This window comes from Aethalodelphis obliquidens, unplaced genomic scaffold (genome assembly GCF_003676395.1).
Source record: "Aethalodelphis obliquidens isolate GAN/ISIS:26980383/991018 unplaced genomic scaffold, ASM367639v1 scaffold23, whole genome shotgun sequence".
Taxonomy (NCBI): domain Eukaryota; kingdom Metazoa; phylum Chordata; class Mammalia; order Artiodactyla; family Delphinidae; genus Aethalodelphis; species Aethalodelphis obliquidens.
The window spans coordinates 10,584,590-10,605,690 of NW_020837967.1; the positions used below are offsets into that span (position 1 = coordinate 10,584,590).

The 21,101-nt window shown below is 41.9% G+C and overlaps 1 protein-coding gene across 2 annotated transcripts in view; it reads left to right on the top strand.

Moving 5' to 3' along the window:
- The first annotated feature begins 703 nt into the window (after positions 1–703).
- Positions 704–21,101, top strand: part of ITGB1 (integrin subunit beta 1) — a 79,845-nt gene continuing 59,447 nt past the window's right edge. The window contains exon 1 of one of the 2 annotated variants that reach the window (XM_027121780.1): positions 704–722. The gene's annotated coding sequence lies outside the window, so the exon portion shown is untranslated. Of the gene's footprint in view, positions 723–1,150; positions 1,170–21,101 lie in introns of those variants that run through there. The other variant, XM_027121777.1, reaches the window with a different exon arrangement.

Sequence of the window (21,101 nt, forward strand, 5' to 3'; positions counted from 1 at the left end):
TGGATCTTGGCGGCAAGGTGCAATTCCAACTCAGTCCATTAGATGGCAGACAATAACTACATTTTCCCCATCCCATTCCAAAAACATAAAACGACAGGCTGGAAAAACTAAGCACCATGGCTCACACATTTCTGTTTATCCTCTAATCTCTTATAAGAAAACAAAACCTCTCATACCTACATCTATCTGCATTCCGCTGAAAAAGTGAGGATTTTCAGACTATTGAGACCTGAGTACACGCACTTTGTTCTTCTGAAGTTTTTGGTTTGATTGACTTTGTTTGGTTTTGCCCAGGAAGGAAACAGTGGAGGGAACAAATAATGAAAGTGGTCTTGACAGTATGAAGTGAAATTATACTGATTACAATACAGTATTTATTGATTGATTTTTGCAGGGCAGAGTTGGGGGGAGTTCCGGTGGGAAGGGCACAGTGGGAATATACAGACGGAAGCTATGGTCAGGATGAACAGCAATGAGATTGTTCCCAAAAGCCATAGAGCATCATCATCCGAGAGCCTGTGCCACCGTTTCAGAAGAGCCCTGACACCCCAGGGCTGAGAAACCCCAAGTTACTTAAGGGAGACATTTAGTTTATCCTTCTGCTTCTGGATAGAATTGTACTTCAGTTAGTAGAAAGCAGCTGACAGTGGACTTCACACCTGACTCTAATATGTAATTGCTTTGAAGAGTGACCCAGGAGGATAACCGCCCTGCGCGATTCGGTGAGATCTCGGGAGGGAGGGTAAGCACTTCAGCAGCAGCGGGGGCGCTGGGACCCGGGACCCCGGCAGGGACGGAGGACGGCAGGTGATGCCGCGCGACCTAGGGGAAGCTGGTGGCTCCGGGCAGGCAGCGTGGACTGAAATCTCTCCAGGAAGAGGTAAGTCTTTCTTAATCGCCTCTCACCTCTTCACTGAGGAGGAGCTGCCCAGGCCAACCGCAGGCTCCAGTTACGCTCACGTGATTTCTCTTTCCAGTTTTCCTCCGGGAAGCGCGCGCGGATCTGCTGAGCATTATTACCATATATAGAGAGAAACTGACGGGCGAAAAACCCCGGGGAAGCCTGAGTCAGTTGCCTTAAGTACGAGTGACTCGGGGGTGTCAGGACAAACCTGCCCTTCAGATCAGAAAAGGGAAGTGTTGCAAATGGAAATCTAACTGCAGGAAAGGTTGGTAAACAGTTATTAAAATTCTGCAGAACTAATGAAAGGCCTTTCTCAACGTTGACTTTTAAAACTAAGTTCCTACCTTCTTTCTACATGTACTTGTTTTTAATTTAAAGAAAACAAAAATATTCTAAATAGAGTCCAGGTGATGATCTAGGACAAAATCTCTGTGACTGAAGTATTGCTGTCGGTTAAAAAATAATGCAAAGTACATATAAGGCAACCTTGCTGACCAGTCGAAATGATTATGGATGTGTATGGTAAACTGCTTTGATGTTTGTGACATAATTGTTACTGGCAGACTGAAAAATAGAACTACCAGGGATTTTGACCAAAAAGATTTCAAAAGGAGGGAAGGGACTTTTGCATGAATGTCTGGAAAAGAATCAAAAGCTTTTACACCTATTCCCAACGTTTCTATTTTTCCAGTGTGTCCATAGCTCAGGCTACCTCAGTTTTCCACTCATAAAATGGTCATAGCATCGGTCTCTACTTAGTTTTTAGTACTGTATTAAATTTTTCTGTGATTATGCCCATAGAGCTTTTTGCACCTCTTGGAAGCAATATATACTCACTCTTTAAACTTTTCTGTCACAGCCTATTATCATCTGATCATCAATATATGGTTTTTTATGTTGTATATAGTGCTATTATCAGATGACAATAATCAATATATAGGTTTTTATATCATTATATTGATGATCAGATGATAATAAATAATGTCTGTAATATGGGAAATTTAAACATTACCAGAATGAGCCCATGGGCTTATTCTTGGATTCCATAAAATTGGCCAGAAAGGGGTGGGGGGAATATTGATTCTGTGCAAATTAACTAGGAAAATACCTCTATAATGCTGCTAAGATTAGATGAGCAAGGTAACATAGGAAACCAATCACCCAGTAAGCATTTCCTTGCATAAAGTAATACTTTGCAAATTTCCAAATATCCAAAAATATAACACTTTCCCACTAAATTGACTATCTTTCATTTCTTTAAGAGAGGTTAGCGGAGCGGCTGGGCCCGTGAGCCATGGCCGCTGAGCCTGCGCGTCCGGAGCCTGTGCTCCGCGCAACGAGAGAGGCCGCGGCGGTGAGAGGCCCGCGTAACGAAAAAAAAAAAAAAAAAAAAAAAGAGAGGTTAACATTCTCATCATGGAAAAATCAAGCAGTACTGAAATGCAAAAAAGAAAAATGTGACTATCCCTTAGAGTCTCACACTCCCCAGAGACCAGAGAGATCAAAAATATCCTGCCAGCCCTCTTTCTAAGGATAAACACACACGCACACACATGGATGTGATCATAATATCATGCTCTGCAATGGAATTTCTTTACTTAATGAATTTTATATAACTTTACAGATTAATATGTGTAAATCAACCCCATTTTTTGTATTGGCTGCAGCCATTGACTGACAGAACCGCCTATCAGTTGTATCTCCTCCTGAAGAAGTCTTAGGGTTCCCCTCAGTGATGTTTCTTGATTACAAAAAACACTGCGGTGAGCATCTTTGAATTCTTACACACCCATGACCAAGTTTTCCCCTGAAGGTAAATTATACATGAGGAATTTCTGGGTCAAAGTCAACAGACTTTAAAATGTTACAGTTTCATTTCTCTCCCTTTCCTCAAAAGCCTTTACATACCTACCTACTAAATTGTACGAGGGTCAATTTTCCGTTGTTGCTGTTTCTGCAGCTGAAGCTGTTCTTGTTGAGATGTGTTTGAAGTTTTACCAGTTCAACCATCATGGTATTATGATCAAAGACCCCTCCCCAAGTGTATCAGCTGATCCAACCAATCAGTGTCGGTCCCCTCGGCTTTCCACAGCAGGCGAAAAGACAAGGGTGCCCCTTTACTCTTAGCTACGTGGGTATTTAAACACTGAGCCCTGAAAACGCTCTCTCCAGAATGTGGTTCAGACATGAAGTGTGGGAGACGCCCTCACTCCCCTCCTGCCCAAGTCTGAATGGTAGGATTCTCACTTCCCCACAGTCCCGAGCAATGATGAGCTTGCCCAGGCGTGCACGTGAGAGAGAATCTGCCGAGCTTCCTCGGGCCCAGGGTCAGTTGACCCACCAGACACAGGGAAAGAAAAGGTGAATGTGGTGATGTCAGCCATGAGTTCATACCTGTTAACACCCAGTGCTTCGGTCCCCAAGTCCATTTTAACACCCAGTGCTTCGTCCTTTGGTACAGATGACTCTTCCGGAGGGGAAGCTAGGAAGGGCATGGTGGGAGGCAGGTCCCATGAGGGAACACTGCAGAAAGGCCCCCTCCCCTATTGTTTTTTCCTCCTCTCTCTTTCTCTTTTTGTATTTGGGGCATATTGACATGTAACATTATGTTAGTTTCAGGTGTCCCACATGATTTGAAATTTGTACATTTTGTGAAGTGACCACCCAATAAGTCTAGTTAACGTCCATCACCACACATAGTTACAGTTTTTTTCTTATGATGAGAACTTCTAAGATTTACTCTTATCTTCCTCTCTTGATTTATCCTTCATTAGACCAGTTTTTATATGTTTTTCTTTATTGACTAGGCAGTTCTACGTATTATTTTAGTCCTACTGGTGGTCGCTATTATATTTTACCAAAGACATGTGAGTCTGCATTTCTCTGTCGGAATCTACGTCAAATTAAAACAATGTCCTGGACTTCCTACCCCAATGGGAACCCTTTGCAAGCTTTTATTTTTCCCTCCTTCCCTTCCTCTGTCCTTTCCCCAGGTTTTACTGAATAATCTGCCCAATTTTCCAGAAGCTCTGATAATTATTTTCTTACAATAGGACTTCTTTTTCAAGATTACTTTTAATTGCATCACACTTCATTTCTCAAATTTTATTTAGCTTTTACTCTAAATTTTATTGGATTTTTACCACTTAGTGTCCCTTCTTGTATATTGTATCTTTTCCTTTCCTTTGGTCTTTACTGTGATTCAGATTTTATTTAACTAAAGTATCTTCACAAGTAATTATCCTAAAAGCGTACATGGTTGGTATACTATTACATTCTGAATCTCTGAATTATCTATGATGCTGAGTTATTCTTTTCCTTGTTAACTTGTAACTCTGGTAAAACCTCACACCCTTCATGGTTCTTGATATTAGAAATGGGCTTTTGAAAAATAATGCTGTGGTTAGTCAATGAACATTTTCAATCTGCAGGCACAATCCTTTCTCCAGCTCTGAAGAATTGCCTTTTATTATTTCATTGATTGTTCATTCTCTACTGCTTCCTTTTTTTTTTGCATTTAGAACTCTGATTATTTTTAGATTAGGCTTCTAAATCTGTTCTCCAAAGTACTTTTCTTTTCCCATGAGCTCTCTTGTGTGTACACTCCGTCAATATCATTCAGATTTTGGGATCGTCTATTACATTATCCACTGTCATTATTTAGATTTTTATTTTGGCAATTACGGTTTAAAATTTTTGTCAAAGAATTACTTTCAGAGCATTTATTTTGATGAAAACCTGGTTGGTTTGTTTGTTTAATGGATGCAATATCCTCTCAAATCTCATTGTGAATACGAACTAGGATGTTTCTTCCAAACTCTCTCCTGGTTCTTGTTTCATAGAGGTTCCTTTGTTCTAAACGGTCATCTTGGCGCTCCTCTTCTGACCGGAAGATTCTACTTCTGTAGTTACTGATGTTGCTGCTGTCTAGCTTATTTACTTGTATTAGCTGGAGTGAGTCTCTTTAGCACTCACATTGCTCTGGCTCTGGGATCTCCCAGGAAGAAACAGCCTCGACCAATAGTGAGTGAGCCTATTTTTAGGTGGGTTGGAGGTGAGGGCATAGAGCAGGTGGATACCTTTCAGGTGTGCCAGAGGAAAGCCGGCTGGCATGCCGAGTCCTCTCCACAAGGCAGACAGCCATGGGGCCAGCTGGGATTGGAGCTATTCCTCTGGCCAACTGGAAGGATTTAGGCTGGTGAAAGGATGCCCTCAAACACAGATCTGACCATGGAGTCCAAGGGTTTCCCCGAGGAGAGGTGGGCAAGACCACACAGGCTTTCTTGTAATCTGACTCTCCCCTGTATGGCCTCTGTATTAGTCTTCTGTTGCTGCATAACAAATGACCACAAACTTAATGGCTTAAAATAACATGCATGTATTATGTAATAGTTTGCGTGGGTCAGGAGTCCAGGCGTGTCCTCTGATCAGGTGCCACCAGGCCACAATCACAGTGTTGTCCGCGGCTGCTGTTCCCACGTGAGGCTCTGGATCCTCTACCAAGCTCATTAAGTGTATGGCAGAATTTGGTTCCTTGCCAAAGGACCGAGGCCCCTGTTTCCTTGCTGAGAACTGTGCTCAATTCCTAAGGCCACTTGCAGTCTGCTGCCGCGTGGCCCCCGAAGGCAGGTCACAAAGCAGATGTTTGCAAGTTTCCAGGCCAGCAGAAGTGCATTGCTCTGACTGCAGTCTCCTTAGTGTCTTGCTACAAGTGTGTCTTATGAAACATCATGCGATCAGGGGAGTGACTATCCATCCCATCAGCATTTGCCATGTGACACAATGTAATCAAGGGAGCAGCTACCCTTCGTATTCAAAGGTTCCCTTCACATTCAAAAGGAAGGCGTTACCCAAGCTGTGTACACCCAGAGGTGGGACTCTTAGGGAACCCTCCTAGAGTTCTGCCTGCCACAATCTCAAGAATGCAAGAATATGTTCCAGTTTCCACTGGTGGGATGAAATTCTCCTTCTACGTTAGTTGAGTCACTTGAGCAGAGAATCAGGGAGGGAGAGTTATGTTTAAGACACTACATCGTTAGTTAGGTAATTAACTTTCTACCTAAATGAACTGATGTTTTTAACTTTTTGTTATTGTGTTTACCTTTTTAAAAAATGTTCTTCGAACAAATCAACTAATCTGAAATGTAAATAAAACTACTTTATAAGGTTGAGGCAGTGTATCTGTTTTAAATAATAGACTTTATTTTTTAGAGCAGTTGTAGGTTTTCTGAAAATGGGGCATGAAGTACAGAGAGTGCCTGTACACCCCTGTACCACAGCACCCAACGCACAGTTTCATCTATTATTAACGTCTTGAGTTAGTGTGGTACATCTTTTACAATTGATGAGCCAGTACTGGTATACGATTATTAACTCAAGTCCATAGATTCCATTAGGACTCACTCTTATTGTTGTATGGTCTGTGGATTTTGCCTGATGCATAATTGGCGTTTGACATGTATACATGTAACAGCATCCATGACATGCATCTACCACTGCAATACAATACAGTATAGTTTCAACTCTGTATTTTTTGATCCAAAAAAAAATTTTAAATCCAATCTTTGTCCTGTCATGGATCACTTATATGATCCTTTCAGGCAAATGGAGGGTGTCCAGACAGCTATGTCGTGGGTTAGCACGTAACAGAGCCTTTTGTGACTGCATAGAGGTTGGCCTGAGAGCCCTGATATCCCAAATCAATTAGGCATGACGTGGTTCCATCTGTTTAAGAACACAGTCTCGAGGGAGGGAATTTTAAGACAGAGGGTAGTGTAGGTAATAATACTGATAGCATGATCCAGACCGAAGTCTAGCGGCACAGCAGAGCAATGAGTTGTCAGAAATAAACTTATCTTGAGGATGCCCTGCGAAAGATTGTGGAGAGAATGAGAAGCCAGGGAGAAAATATTTCACAAGACACGTCTGATAAAGGACTGTTACCCCAAATATAGAAAGAACTACTAAAACTCAACAATAAGAAAAGAACCAGATTTTAAAATGGGCAGAAGATCTGAATAGACACCTCACCAAAGAAGATACACGGATGGCACATAAGCATAGGAAGAGATGCTCTACATGACGTGTCATCAGGGAAATGCAGATTAAAACAACAATGAGAGACTAACACATACCTATTAGAATGGCCAAAATCCAAACACTGATACCACCAAATGCTGACAAGGAGCGTTTGAACTCTCGTTCATTGCTGGTGGGGATGCAGAACAGCGCAGGTACTTTGGTAGACAGTGCGGCAGCTTCTTACAAAACTAAACATACTCTTACCTTATAATTCAGGAATCACACTCTGGTATTTATGCAGATGAGTTAAAAACTTATGTCCATATACCAAAAAAAAAAAGAGTTCTCAAGCCACGAAAAGACATGAAGGACACCTAAATGCATATTGCTAAGTGAAAGAAACTGGTTGGAAAAGGCTGCATGCTGTATGATTCCAATTACATGGCATTCTGGAAAAGGCAAAGCTACGGAGACATAAACATAGTGGTTGCCAGTGGTTAGGGGAGAAGGAGGGATGGATAGGCGCTGCAGAGGATTTTCAGAGCAGTGAAGCTATTGGGCAGCTCTCTGCACTTCCTGCTCAATTCTGCTGAGAACCTAACACTTTGGTTAATCTAAAAAACAAAGTCTATTTAAAAATTATCTTGAGGAAAATGTGTTTCCAAGCCGGTAACCCAGACTAAAGCCGAGCTCCACAGGATTTGTAAAGGCTGCTTGAACACATTTGTGGCTGTGCTAAGTGTTCCTTCCAACCCAGCCACTCTGGCTGGCACAAAGCTTTTTTTTCCCTGCAGCGATGGCCGTGTGTGGCTGTATTCACTGTAGAGGCAGCTTGATTGAGCAGAGCAAACTCAACTAAGCTCATTCTCTCTAGGACTACGATGGGGATCAAGACAGAGCAGTATTGTGTGGAGTAGACTAGCCGCCTCTTTTGCCTGAGGGTGACAACTATGCAACGAAACTCCATTTGGCAGTGAGAAACAATGGCAATGCTAAATTGTTGAGATATAAGTATTGTGCTCTCTTGGGTATAGGAATCAGACGACCCTTTGAAGGTCACTGAAACCCAAGGGGGTGCTTAGGTGAATCACAAGTGTGATGGAAGGGAACACTGAAGGAAGGGTTAGACACTGATCTCCTAGATAATCTTGGTATTGGAGGTTTCCATTTATTTTGGAAAAGTAACATCCACTCAAACATGACATTCCAGATCTAAGAATGTGTAATTTATTTTTTTCTGAATTCTTTGATTTTGCTTTATGTCCTTAAATTGCCATCTATGTATTTGGAACTCAAGAGTATGCTTTGCACAGGAGACGGGTTTGGGAGGCAATCCATCCACCTTAGAGTCTATATAAAAAGTAGTTTAGTTAATATTGTATCCACAGAACTTTTGATAAGGTTGCTTCAATCAGATATCCTACCTATGACTCCAGAGAACAACAGATTGAAGTCATAACATATTTGGCATAAAACATAATCGTGTGCCTCTGCTTTCTCATTAGTGTATGGAGATCCCTAGGGAATATCCACAGCAGGATGTGGCAAGGAGACCCTACAACCGCTGCTTAGATGAAGTCTCTGAGTTGCTTTGGTTCTGCTTTAATGTCACTGGGTTCTTATGCTCGTTTGTTTCCTTTCTTCTTCAGCTTCTTACTTGATTAAAAACTAGTCAGGCCACACCCATCAGAAAGGCTATTATAAAAAAAAAAAGGAAGGAAGGAAGATGGAAGAAAGGAAGGAAGAGAGGGAGAGGGAGAGAAAGAAAGGAAGGAAGTAAGGAACAATGTAATTGTTTGCTCTCCTCATTGTATATTTTTCACATTCAGATATAGATTTGATTCTGAAATCAGAGTATCACAAAATATGAAAGCTGGAAGAAAAATTATTTAGCCTAGTAAATTATTTAGCAAAGTAATATTTTTTCAAATAAAATTCTACAGGGTTCACTAATATAGCAAAATAAAATATTAAAACTGGTACATAGCCTTCTTGGATAGTCAATTTTCACGGCTGGGCCAAAAACATGACATCAACTGTGGAAGACTTAAGCATATTCAAAAGCTCCTGATTCCTGAGGTTCACCTGAGCTTTTAGGCATCCACAGAGCACAGGTTGAAACCCCATATCTAGTACTACCCCTTCGTTCTACAGATTTAAGTGATCTGCCTAACACATATAACTTTTTTGTTGTGATTTTCAAAAAATAGTTCTCTAAGTTGCAATTGAAAATTGAAATCGTTTACTCTTTTACTCAGTTTTATAAATCTGTGAAACATTTGAAGATTAGAAAAGTCGGAGTGTCAATGAGGCCAGTTAGCTCAATATGGTAGAGTACAAGAGTATGGACTTGGAGTCCAAAAATCTAGATTCTGGTTCTAACTTTGCTGGTCACTAGTGTGTGACTAGAGAAGAATCAGCTCACCTTCCTGATCTTGATGCTGCGTTACGTCTGAAAGTAAGGATAATAATGCCCAATGCACCTAGTGTCTGAGGCTACCATGTACATGTTAGCTAAGTTTATATTTTTGAGGATGTTTTCGCCATGGTAGAAGAAAATGATAATAGCGATCACCAAAACGGAGTTCTTTTAAGTTTTAATAAGATGGTGTATACATTTAGAACTGTATGTTAATAAATGTTAAAAGTTCATGTTAGTCTGAATATTTTTAATTTATAAAAATAAAGTGTTACCAATTTTTGAAAAGCCAAGTATAATCTGTGAACAAGTTTTGAATTCTACATCTGTCATTGGGCAGGGATTTCTAGAGATTTAAAATAGTGGTTATTCCCGGGCTTCCCTGGTGGCGCAGTGGTTAAGAACCCGCCTGCCAGTGCAGGGGACACAGGTTCAAGCCCTGGTCTGGGAAGATACCACATAGCCTCGGAGCAACTAAGCCCATGCGCCACAACTACTGAGCCTGCTCTCTAGAGCCTGCGAGCCACAACTACTGAAGCCCACGCACCTAGAGCCCGTGCTCCGCAACAAGAGAAGCCACTGCGTGCACCGCAACCAAGAGTAGACCCCGCTCGCCGCAACTAGGGAAAGCCCACGTGCCGCAACTACTGAGCCTGCGCTCTAGAGCCCATGAGCCACAACTACTGAGCCCATGTGCCACAACTACTGAAGCCCGCGCACCTAGAGCCCGTGCCCTGCAACAAGAGAAGCCACCACAATGAGAAGCCCGCGCACCTAGAGCCCATGCTCTGCAACAAAGAGACGCCACCGCAATGAGAAGCCCGCGCCCCGCGACAAAGAGTAGCCCCTGCTCACCGCAACTAGAGAAAGCCTGCGCACAGCAATGAAGGCCCAACGCAGCCAAAAATAAATAAATAAATTTATAAAATAGTGGTTATTCTTGCATCAGTCAGTTTCCCCTTCACAGTAAGGAAAATATAATTTATTTGTCCTGCAAATTTATGATCACTCCATCTACTCAGAGTTCAGACTACGTAGTTCTTTCTCTTAATCAAATTTATATTTGGAATATAGGGTTTTAGAACATTAAATTTATTATTCTATTAAAATAGTTATATTAATTTAAAGATTTTAAGCTACATGCCTTGATAAGGTTATTCCTTTTCTGGAATGAACAGAAGCACAGAACAGGTAACAATAATTTGTATTTCATACTGATTCCTTTAGATAATCATCAAAACAACTAAAACAGAATACACCCCTATAAAATGTGAAATTATCTTTCTCTGTCATGGGTTCTTTTTTTAATGGTGCTTTTTGATCAGCAATTTTTAAAGAAAAATCAGTGCTCTAGGGCAGGGATTGGCAAACGAAGGCCTGCAAACCAAATATAGCCCACTTCCTGTTTTTGAAAATGAAATTTTATTGGAACACAGCCATGCTCATTTGCTTATTTACATTTTGTCCATGGCTGCTTTTGCACTTTGACTGCAGTTGAATCATTGCTACAGAGACCATATGGTTTGCAAAGCCAGAAATATTTCCTATTTGATCCTTTGTGGAAAAAAATTGTCCACTCCTGATCTAAGGACTAAGTACAGGAAAAAGAAATAGATGGTCCACTTTCTTGCAGCAGTGGTTTAATCGAAAGGTTCTAAAATATAAATATTCCGCACTGGGTTGAAAAGCAGGCATTCTGCCTAATGCTCATGAAAGCCTTACCTTGAAAGGTCACCCTGTGGTCAGTGTTCATTACTGCTGGATGCCAGGAAGTGTGAGTTCCTTTCCTCTGTCTGTGGAAACAAAGACCAAGTAGCTGTGTCCAGACTTCTTAGGTGATAAGATTTTTTTTAAGGACAGACAACAGTGATACATAAACAACAAATAACAAAATGATGCAGATCCTTTTCACAGATTTTTGGATGGGTGTTTGGACCACCTTGACCTTAGTTGACTTTGAGAAGCTGCTACTTTGGGGCCTCAGTTTTGGGGACGACAGAGGGTGGTCAGTGGCATCGCAGAGGTGTCTTTCCTACGGTCCCCTCTCTGCAGTCTTGGGAGAGGATTCTCTCCTTTTGTAGGAAAAATGTTGACTGTACTGGCCACAACCTTAACCCTTGCGTACAGCCAAGCCTCCTGCGAGTTCCACTCTTTTCAGACTTCGTCGCTATGTAAGGCAATACATTCCACTTTTGTTTAAGTGCTTTGAGTTGGGTTTCGATTACACATAATCACAGCTGTTCTTCATCTGAATGTCTGCAGCTCTAACATCCTATGATTTTTTTTTCAATTTTTATTGGAGTATAGGTGATTTACAATGTTGTTAGTTTCTGCTGTACAGCAAAGTGAATCAGTTATACGTGTATCCACTCTTTTTTAGATTATTTTCCCATATAGGCCATTACGGAGTATTGAGAAGAGTTCCCTGTGCTATACAGTAGGTCCTTATTAGTTATTTATTTTATATATATGTACTTAACGTCTCCACAGAGACTTTATTTTTTATTTTTTTAAAATTAATTTATTTTTGGCTGTGTTGGGTCTTCATTGCTGTGTGCGGGCTTTCTCTAGTTGCGGCGAGCAGGGGCTACTCTTCGTTGCGGTGCGTGGGCTTCTCATTGCGGTGGCTTCTGTTGTTGTGGAGCACGGGCTCTAGGCACATGGGCTTCAGTAGTTGTGGCTCGCGGGCTCTAGAGTGCAGGCTCTATAGTTGTGGTGCATGGGATTAGTTGCTCTGCGGCGTGTGGGATCTTCCCGGACCAGGGCTCGAACCCGTGTCCCCTGCATAACCACTGCGCCACCAGGGAAGTCCTATCTATTTTATATATAGTAGTGTATATATGTCAATCCCAATGTTCCAATTTATCCCCAACCCCACCTTATCCCCTGATAACCATAAGTTTGTTTTCTACATTGGTGACTCTATTCTCTTTTATAAATAAGTTCATTTGTACCATTTTTTTAGATTCCACATATAAGCAATATCTTATGATATTTGTTTTTCTCTGACTTACTTCACTTACTATAATAATCTCTGGGTCCATCCTTGTTGCTGCAAATGACATTATTTTGTTCTTTTTTATGGCTGAGTAATATTCCATTGTATATATGTACCACATCTCCTTTATCCATTCCTCTGTTGATGGGCATTTAGGTTGTTTCCACGTCCTGATTTTCCACTCCCAGGAAGCTCATCTATGAGGGCTGCTGCTTGTGATGTTTAACATCAGACCTATATTAAAATTGCAGCTCCACCATTTGTTCGTTGTGTGAGCTTTTAAGCTTCAGGCCTTACCTCTATAAAATGGAGATAATAATACCTGCTTTCAAGATTGTTGTGATGGTGAAAGGAGATTGAATATTTGAAAAGCGTAAGGCATAGAGGAGACAATAAATATTCTGAAAGTGTTCCCCTAGTCGTCCTCAACCAAATCAGGAACAGTGGAGTCAGAGGTCCTAACCCTCACCTCCTCCAACTCATCCTATGCATACTCATTCTTCTAGAATTAAGTCAATGGTTTCTCCTTTGGGAAGCCTTCCCTGCCCACCCACCACTCACTAAGCCTAACTCAATGCCAGTTCTCAATGGTCTTACAACCCTCTGAGATTAGCACTGACAACATTTATAGCACTTAACCCAGCTTTTAAGACTAGTTTTCCACTTTATTTATAGTAGCAATAGATGTTCATTATTTTAAAAATTGGAAAATATAGAAAAGTACAAAGATAAGCATAATAGATGCACAAATCAGCCATATTCCCATTCCTACAATTCAGGCATAAGTGAGAGATAATTCCCTCTCTCTCTCTCTCTCTTAACCTACATGTATTGATATTCATATGCTTTCAGCTGCAAGTAAGAGAAAACCAGGACTCAATATTCATTTGTCTTAAACAATCAGAAATAATTGGCTCACGTAAGTCCAGAGATAAGGTGACTTCTTAAGAGGGACAATTAATTAAAAGTCAGTCTCAAGTTATAGCAACAAGGAACTGGGACTAAAACAAATTTAATATTCCTTAAGTACTATTTTGAAGACTAAATGAAAATCAGTCAACTATATCTAAATATCTAAATAGTTGAAATAAGTGAGTAAATTCAGCAAATTGGGCGTATGGGGAATTGATTACAGTGGGTGGGCATTTGATGAATTGACTTTTGGCCACTGACCTACAGCAGATGATGCCAAGGTTGAGCACCCAGTGGATTAGCAGCCGCCCCCTCCCCTATCTGGGCCTTCCCATCTTCCCGCCTTCTCCTGGTGTCAGCTCAGCCCAGCCTCGCTGCGTGGCAGCCACATGGTGCAGACATCATGTGCAGACCCACCAACGTTTAGTAGAAACAGAACTTTGGCTTCTTGCTTCTCTTTTCAAGATGGAGGAAAACTTTTCCAGAAGCTTCCTCCCCTCCCCAAACATTTCACTGGGCTGAAATGACCTCATACCTACCCACGTCTCAACCTACCACAAGGGGCATTCATGGCGACCACTGGTGATGGGCTCCCCAGAGCAGGGCTGCTCCCTGAAGCACACAGCTATGCAGAGGCAGGTAGAAACCTTGACAAGACCGTGTTGTTCGGGAAGAGGTGGGAGATAGGGCTGGGAGGAATCAACAGTTCCTGCTACCACATCTTTTTTTTTTTTTTTTTTTGCGGTACGCGGGCCTCTCACTGTTGGGGCCTCTCCCGTTGCGGAGCACAGGCTCCGGACGCGCAGGCTCAGCTGCCATGGCTCACGGCCCCAGCCGCTCCGCGGCATGTGGGATCTTCCCGGACCGGGGCACGAACCCGTGTCCCCTGCATCGGCAGGCGGACTCTCAACCACTGCGCCACCAGGGAAGCCCTATCACATCTTTTTGATTTAACACATATAAATTTCCCCATGACATTAAATGTTTTTGAAAACGTGATATTAACTAAAAATATAATTGCACGAAAGCATCATAGTTTATTTAACAAGTTCCCTGTTGAGTTAGGGCAATTCAAATGTTTCACTATTATAAATCACTCAATGTTTTGTCCTAAAACTATCATATTAATGTTCATAAACCCATTTCCTTGAAAAATGCTATTTCTCTTACTGAAATAAATATTGCCGTTGATAGTTAGGTGTCCTTAATTGTTCAAGAAAAAATTGTATGTATAACTTATATTATATATACAGCCTTTTGTAACCTTTACTACCAGCTCCTTTGTTGACTCACTTTCCCCCCTAACTAGAAGAGCTCTTGGCCAACTCATTTCAACAAATGTTTACTGATGTTGTCAAGCCCCACAAAATGAATAAGAGCTAATCTCTGCCTTTTTGAGCTTATAGTTTAGTAGAGTTTTTCCTGAGTTAACCCTCAGCAGGTAGCAGTCTTTCGATGACCAGAGCTGTCTGATCCATATATTTATTTAATATTTCTTGAGCATTATTATTCACCAGGCCCTGTCCTAGGATCCAGGGGTGCAGTGTCCTCTTGGAACTTGGTAGCATCCCTAGGCACTGAGAAAGCAGTCCAAGTGGATCTTTCAAAGTTGTTCCTCCTACCTATTTTTCTCAGGCCCTTTGTCACTCAGAAAGGAAACATCTGGCCTCCCTGCCTTTTTCTGAGTACTTTTGAGGGAATAGATTCATATATATTTTCTTGCTTTTGGCCTTGTCACTGATGTCATAGATAATGTAACTTTCTCAACAGAGGCCTCAGTCAGAAACTTTAGTTTGACAGTCTTTGTTTCCTAATGCAGTTGGTAGGAAGGCAGGAAGCGCTGCTCACAATGAACTTGGCCAGCTGTGGCTGCAAACCGCATGGGAGAACTCAAATCCTACTGACCCAGCCAGCCGACTGCATTCTCTCCCGGGACCTGGAACCTACCCAGGCAGTGAGAGGCCAGAGAGCACTGGGCTCTGACTTGGGACTTCCGTTCAGTTTGGAATTTTTCAGGACAGAATTTCATGCTTACAAATTTCATGCTTAAACACAAACAGTTCTGCAGTTGCCCAGGTGAACTTGTTTTTTTTAAATTTTACTGAAGTATAGTTGATTTACAATGTTGTACTTAATTTCTGCTGTACAGCAAAGTGACTCAGTTATACATATATCTATTCTTTTTCATATTCTTTTCCATTATGGTTTATCACAGGATATTGAATATAGCTCCCTGTGCTAGACACTAGGATCTTGTTATTCATCCAATCTGTATATACTAGTTTGCATCTGCTAATCCCAAACTCCCACTCCATTCCTCTCCCTCCCCCCTCCCCCTTGGCAACCACAAGTCTCTTCTTTATGTCTGAGTCTGTTTTTGTTTTGTAGATACATTCGTGTCGTATTTTAGATTCCATATATAAGTGATATCATATGGTATTTGAACTTGGTTTTTAAAAAAACATATAAACATTTCATTCTTACCAAAATAAAATTATAAAAATCTTTCTACCTTTTTGTGGTCCACCTAAACCTACACAGTTAATAATTCCTTTTTTGACTCAGGGACTTGATTGGGGAAAAGAAGATCTTGATTCATAGAATTTTAAATTTAGATTCATAGAATTTTAAATTTAGATTCATAGAATTTTAGAGTTAGAATTTTAGAGTTAGCATTATTGGAAATGATCTTGTCCAATAATGCGCAAGCCCGGCTGCCCATCCAAACCACATGGGAAGTTTTTATGAATATAGTTTCCCAGGCTCCACCGGGGCCAAAGGAGTCAGATTCTCAGGACATCAGGTCCCAGTGCCAGAAACATTGGTCCAAACCTCACATTTCACAGATGATGAAATTATGGGCCAAAGATTTGTGGAGTCACACAGTCATATCATGTCACTGGGGTTAATACATTTTTTTACTCAAACATAAGCCTCTTTCTTTAGTTTATTACCCGAGAAATTTCAGGGAAGCTGGAAGAGAGGCACTGCTGAGTCTTGAATCCTCGTAAGGACATGGAGAGAGGTCAGTAAATGAACAGCAGGGGCAGAAAAAGCAGGAGAGCCAGGGAGGTCTGCAGAGTCGTCAGCGAGATGGCAGAAGCCATCAGCAGGCAGTGATCTGAGTGGCAACAAGGCAGTCTGTCCTGCTCCAGGAGCAAGGCCTGCCCCTGGCCCGCACCCCTCCTTTCCTGCACAGACTGCAGAGCGGGGAGGGGCTGAAGGAATGGCGCCTGCAGAGCAGCATCACGTAGAGATGCAGCAGCAGGATCTGACATCCGTTCTGGTGCTGGGAGAGCCTGACTCAGGGCGACAAAACCATGACTCAGGCGGCTACTCAGCTCACCCAGTGCACAGCCGGCGCTCCCTGCCCTGCAGGCAGGAAAGAGGCGTAGGTTCAAGGTGGCAGCACTACACACACCTTCAGCTGAAGCCCAGGCCTGCCTGTAGCCTCGGGCTGCTCTTTTCTGCTTAATGTAGATAAATACAGAAAAGTGGCATGATATAGCTTTTTAGTAGAAAAACAGCAAAGGATGTTATTATTTTTTTAATGATACATATTTTAAAAAGCAGACTTAAATAGAACTGAAAGGAAGATAACTTGCTGGGACTGAGTTCTCCAGTAAGATGCACTTGTTCCGCAGGTATATATGGAGTACCTACTATGTACAAGGCAGTGTTCCAAGCATTGGTTTCTGGAGCTTACATTCTTAGAACTGAAATCATAAATATCTTGGTAATTAACAAACAGTGCATAAATGATGGTTTCCTTTCCTTGGAGTAACAGCTTCCTGATGTTTTTTGAGCTCTGCTTATTTCAGTATTTAAAAGAGCAGCAATTTAATGAAATGAGAAGACCTGAAATAAAGATTGTGGCATCCTAGCAAATAGAAAGGAGGTATTAGGTTAATTGTGCTCTTACGTAGCATGTTAGATGGAACTCCATAAAGCCACACGTTATTGTGAAAAGCAAAATTTTGTAAAGTCCGACCAAGAGTCAAAATCCACAAAGTATAATACTCCACATTGTTTTACTCTTGTGTCAACCTAAAAAGTGCTGATATATAATTTTAACAATATTACCAATTGCTACAATGTATCGAATACTGTGTGCCAAACAGTGTGCATTTAAAAAATTGAATCCTGGGGCTTCCCTGGTGGCGCAGTGGTTGAGAGTCCGCCTGCCGGTGCGGGGGACACGGGTTCGTGCCCCGGTCCAGGAAGGTCCCACATGCCGCGGAGCGGCTGGGCCCGTGAGCCATGGCCGCTGAGCCTGCGCGTCCGGAGCCTGTGCTCTGCAACGGGAGAGGCCACAACGGTGAGAGGCCCGCGTACCACAAAAAAAAAAAAAAAAAATTAAATCCTGACCACAAGCTTTTGAGGCAGGTCTTCTCCCCATTTTACAGACGTGATAACTGAAGCACAGAGAGGTTAAAAATCATGTCTATGATTCCACAGCTCTTGAACCAAATTTAAACCCAGTTAGTCTGATCCCCAAGTCCCCATTATTCACAAACAAGCTTGAGTGCCTCCCCAGACATCCTCGTGAATCTGTCACGCGTTATAGGTGGGGAAAGTAGAGCACAGTGGTTAAATGCCTGGGCTTTGGTGTCAGGCACATCCCCTTTGCATCCTGGCTCTGCTGCTGCCTAGCCAAACAGTGCCTGCCTCACTGACTTGTCCTGGGACCACAGGATAATTCATGTTAAGCACATGGTACAATTCTTGGCTCTCAGTTCTCAGTCCATGCTGACCATGATAACTATGGTCAAAAAAGATGATGGTGGTGGTGACCGTACAGCAGCAGAACCTTGGCTCTGGTATGACAAATTGACATATGACATATTTGACATATGACAAATTGTCATCAGATTGCTGGCTTGTTTCTTTCTTAACTCATCATCACCATTATTGACTTGGGAAATAGTAGAATGTCATTCTAAACAGCAAGCGCTTTGAAGCCAGGAGAGGGTGTAAATCTTTATTCTGACATGCACCTGACATGCAACTTTGGACTAGTCATTAAATGTCTAAGCCCATATTTCTCAAGCTGTTTAAAGGAACAATCAATTTCTTTTTTCATCCTTCCTTCCTTTCTTTCTTCCGTCCCTCTTTCTAAGTCCCTTTCCTTCCTTCCTTCTTTCCTTCTTCCTTTCTCTCCGGTTATTTCAAAACTATCGTGGACTGATACTGTTGCGAAATACAGTAGAAATATTTTAGCCATGTCAAATTGCTACAAACACACCTACATGATTTCAGTTTGTGTTCTAATCTCACTGAGGACATTAGCAGTTTGTGGACCTCAGATACATACTTCTCTTAGCTTTTATTTCATAATCTATAAAATTGGGACCCTACCACTTTTTTCACATGATTCTTACGAAAAATCAAGTGAAATAATGTGGATAAAATTCTTGTCTAGTGTGTCATGAGCACTGAAGAATTGGGAGCCCCTTAGGAGTGCCTATTCCTGGCCTGTGCCAGAAACAAGGATAGAGAGACATAAGCAAGAGCTGTAAAAAGTAGGCATCTCAAGTATTCACAGCTGAATCCCATATGAGTCCATTTTCTCCCTATCTCTGTGGGCAGCTGAGTTGCTCCTTGGGAAATATATTCTACAACTCCAGTTTTTTCAGTGATGTTTTAAAAGGGGTACGTGACCAGCTTGGGCTAATCCCTGAGTCATGCCAAAGGTCTGTTCACTCTGAACCCAGCCTGTGGATCCATTTTGCTCAGTATAAGGATAACCCTAGAACGTTACTAAAGAGAAGCAGTATGGACATCACCGTGCCTGTCTAAAAGTGAGTGCATCATGGTCAGGCTTTCAGTTGTGGCTCAGAAGTGAAATAGCTCTGCCTGTAATGCCTAGTTAAATTAACCTGAGACAACACGGTTAAATTACATATTTAATAACTGTAATCACTCCGTTGATAGTATCATCCATTTGGCTTTAGAAGTGGGATGAACAGAGTTCCCAGTGGAGCTGAGAGAGGTGCTGGAGTGGCCCTGGAATGCTACTCACCAGGACAATTCCTATACTATACAGTGATGGGACAATGAAGAAGTGAGTCACATCAGCTATCTCCAGGCAACAGTTGAAGGCTTGGTGAGTGTCTAAGTGATTAAATCATGATGTAGACAAGAGACAGGATGACATCTCCTTGGTCATGATATTTAATTGAACCTGGCACAAGTTGCAATCAAAGCACCAAAAACCGTAAATAGGAAGATGACAAACATCTCTAAGATTTGTTTGATGACTCTAGCCCAGACCTCTCTTTGAGCCCCTGGGTAATGATGAGGCCTTAGGGTAGTTCCAAAGTCAGAACCACAGACCTCAAGTCTGAGCAGCTCTTTGAAAGCTCACTGGGCTTCCCTGGTGGCGCAGTGGTTGAGAGTCCTACTGTCGATGCAGGGGACACGGGTTCGTGGCCCGGTCCGGGAGGATCCCACATGTGCGAGCGGCTGGGCCCGTGAGCCATGGCCGCTGAGCCTGCGCGTCCGGAGCCTGTGCTCCCCAACAGGAGAAGCCGCAACAGTGAAAGTCCCGCGTACCGCAAAAAAAAAAAAAGAAAGCTCACTGCTCCTTCCCTGGTCCTTTCACGCCACGTAGAGAAAGCACCTTTAACCTTCTAGCTGTTTCACTTTGAGCCATCCTGTGTGTCTCTTCTGCCTTCGGTTTTGCCTGTCTCTTTCATTTCCTCTCTCTGGGATGGCTCACGTACTCTTTTGCCCCTCTCTCCAGCCTCACTTTCAGGACAGTTTCTCTGCCCCTTATATTTGACTTTCAAGTTTCATAAACTGGGAAAGAGAAGAGCTATCAGTACATATTTCTGTGAAAGAAAACATTATCAGAAGTCCTCTAAGGAGAAGAAAACTAGAATAATACTGAAGATTGCACTTTCCAAGGGAACCTACAATAAGATCCATAAAAGATTTTTAATAATTTTATAAATAACTAGAATTGCTGTGGACTAATCAGCTGAAAAAGTTTGAAATGTTATATCAACATTTACTAAGAAAACACTACTCACAGTAAAAGATTTTGTGATGAAATTTAGAGTAAAAATTTTTTAAATTCTACGCTGGCAGTGTCCCAAGCTCAAAAGCAAACTGCAAATCTGTCAATACTTGTAGCTAGAGGCAATATTGTCTTATTTTACAAATGACATTAAGATTACAGGAAAAAAAGAGGAAAGGGAATTTATTTTCAATGAGTTACGGGAAGTTCAAAATTTCAAAATGTAAGTACAGGTATCCAACCCAACACTGGTAACATGAAAATCTAATCAAAATGGAATAGTAACAAAAGCTGTTTTCCTTCCCATCCATTTTTGCATAACATCCTGATTGACCAGCTGCAAGCATTTTAACATGCTTGAGGTGGCAGCTCTAATTTACATCGCAGGCTCTCTCGGATTAGTCATCCTGCTGTAAAAACTGTGGCCTCGAGTAAGTGTAATCTTTGATGAGAATAATGTCATTAAGTATCTCTTGTAACATCTGAAAAAAATCTGCTTTCTGCTTTGTCAGCCTAGTGCTAGCCCCAATTTTTCTCTTTAATAGCCCAAGGGGAAGAGCACCCGTAGCTCTGAAAATCTACAAGTCTAGGGAGGGATGAGAAATCACGTAGCATGTTCCTCAGGCTTCCAGTCTGAATGACCTAAACTATTTAGTGGCAAATAAAACTACAGCCTGCTTGTAAAGATCTCTGGAGATGATTATGCAATGACTAATTCCTACTCAACAGTTCTTTGTCTTATTTAACCAGAATCCAAGGGCTGAGTACATTGCATTTCTCCGCCGAGAAGCAGGAGAGCTGGACCTCCCCCTGGATGGGACTGCAG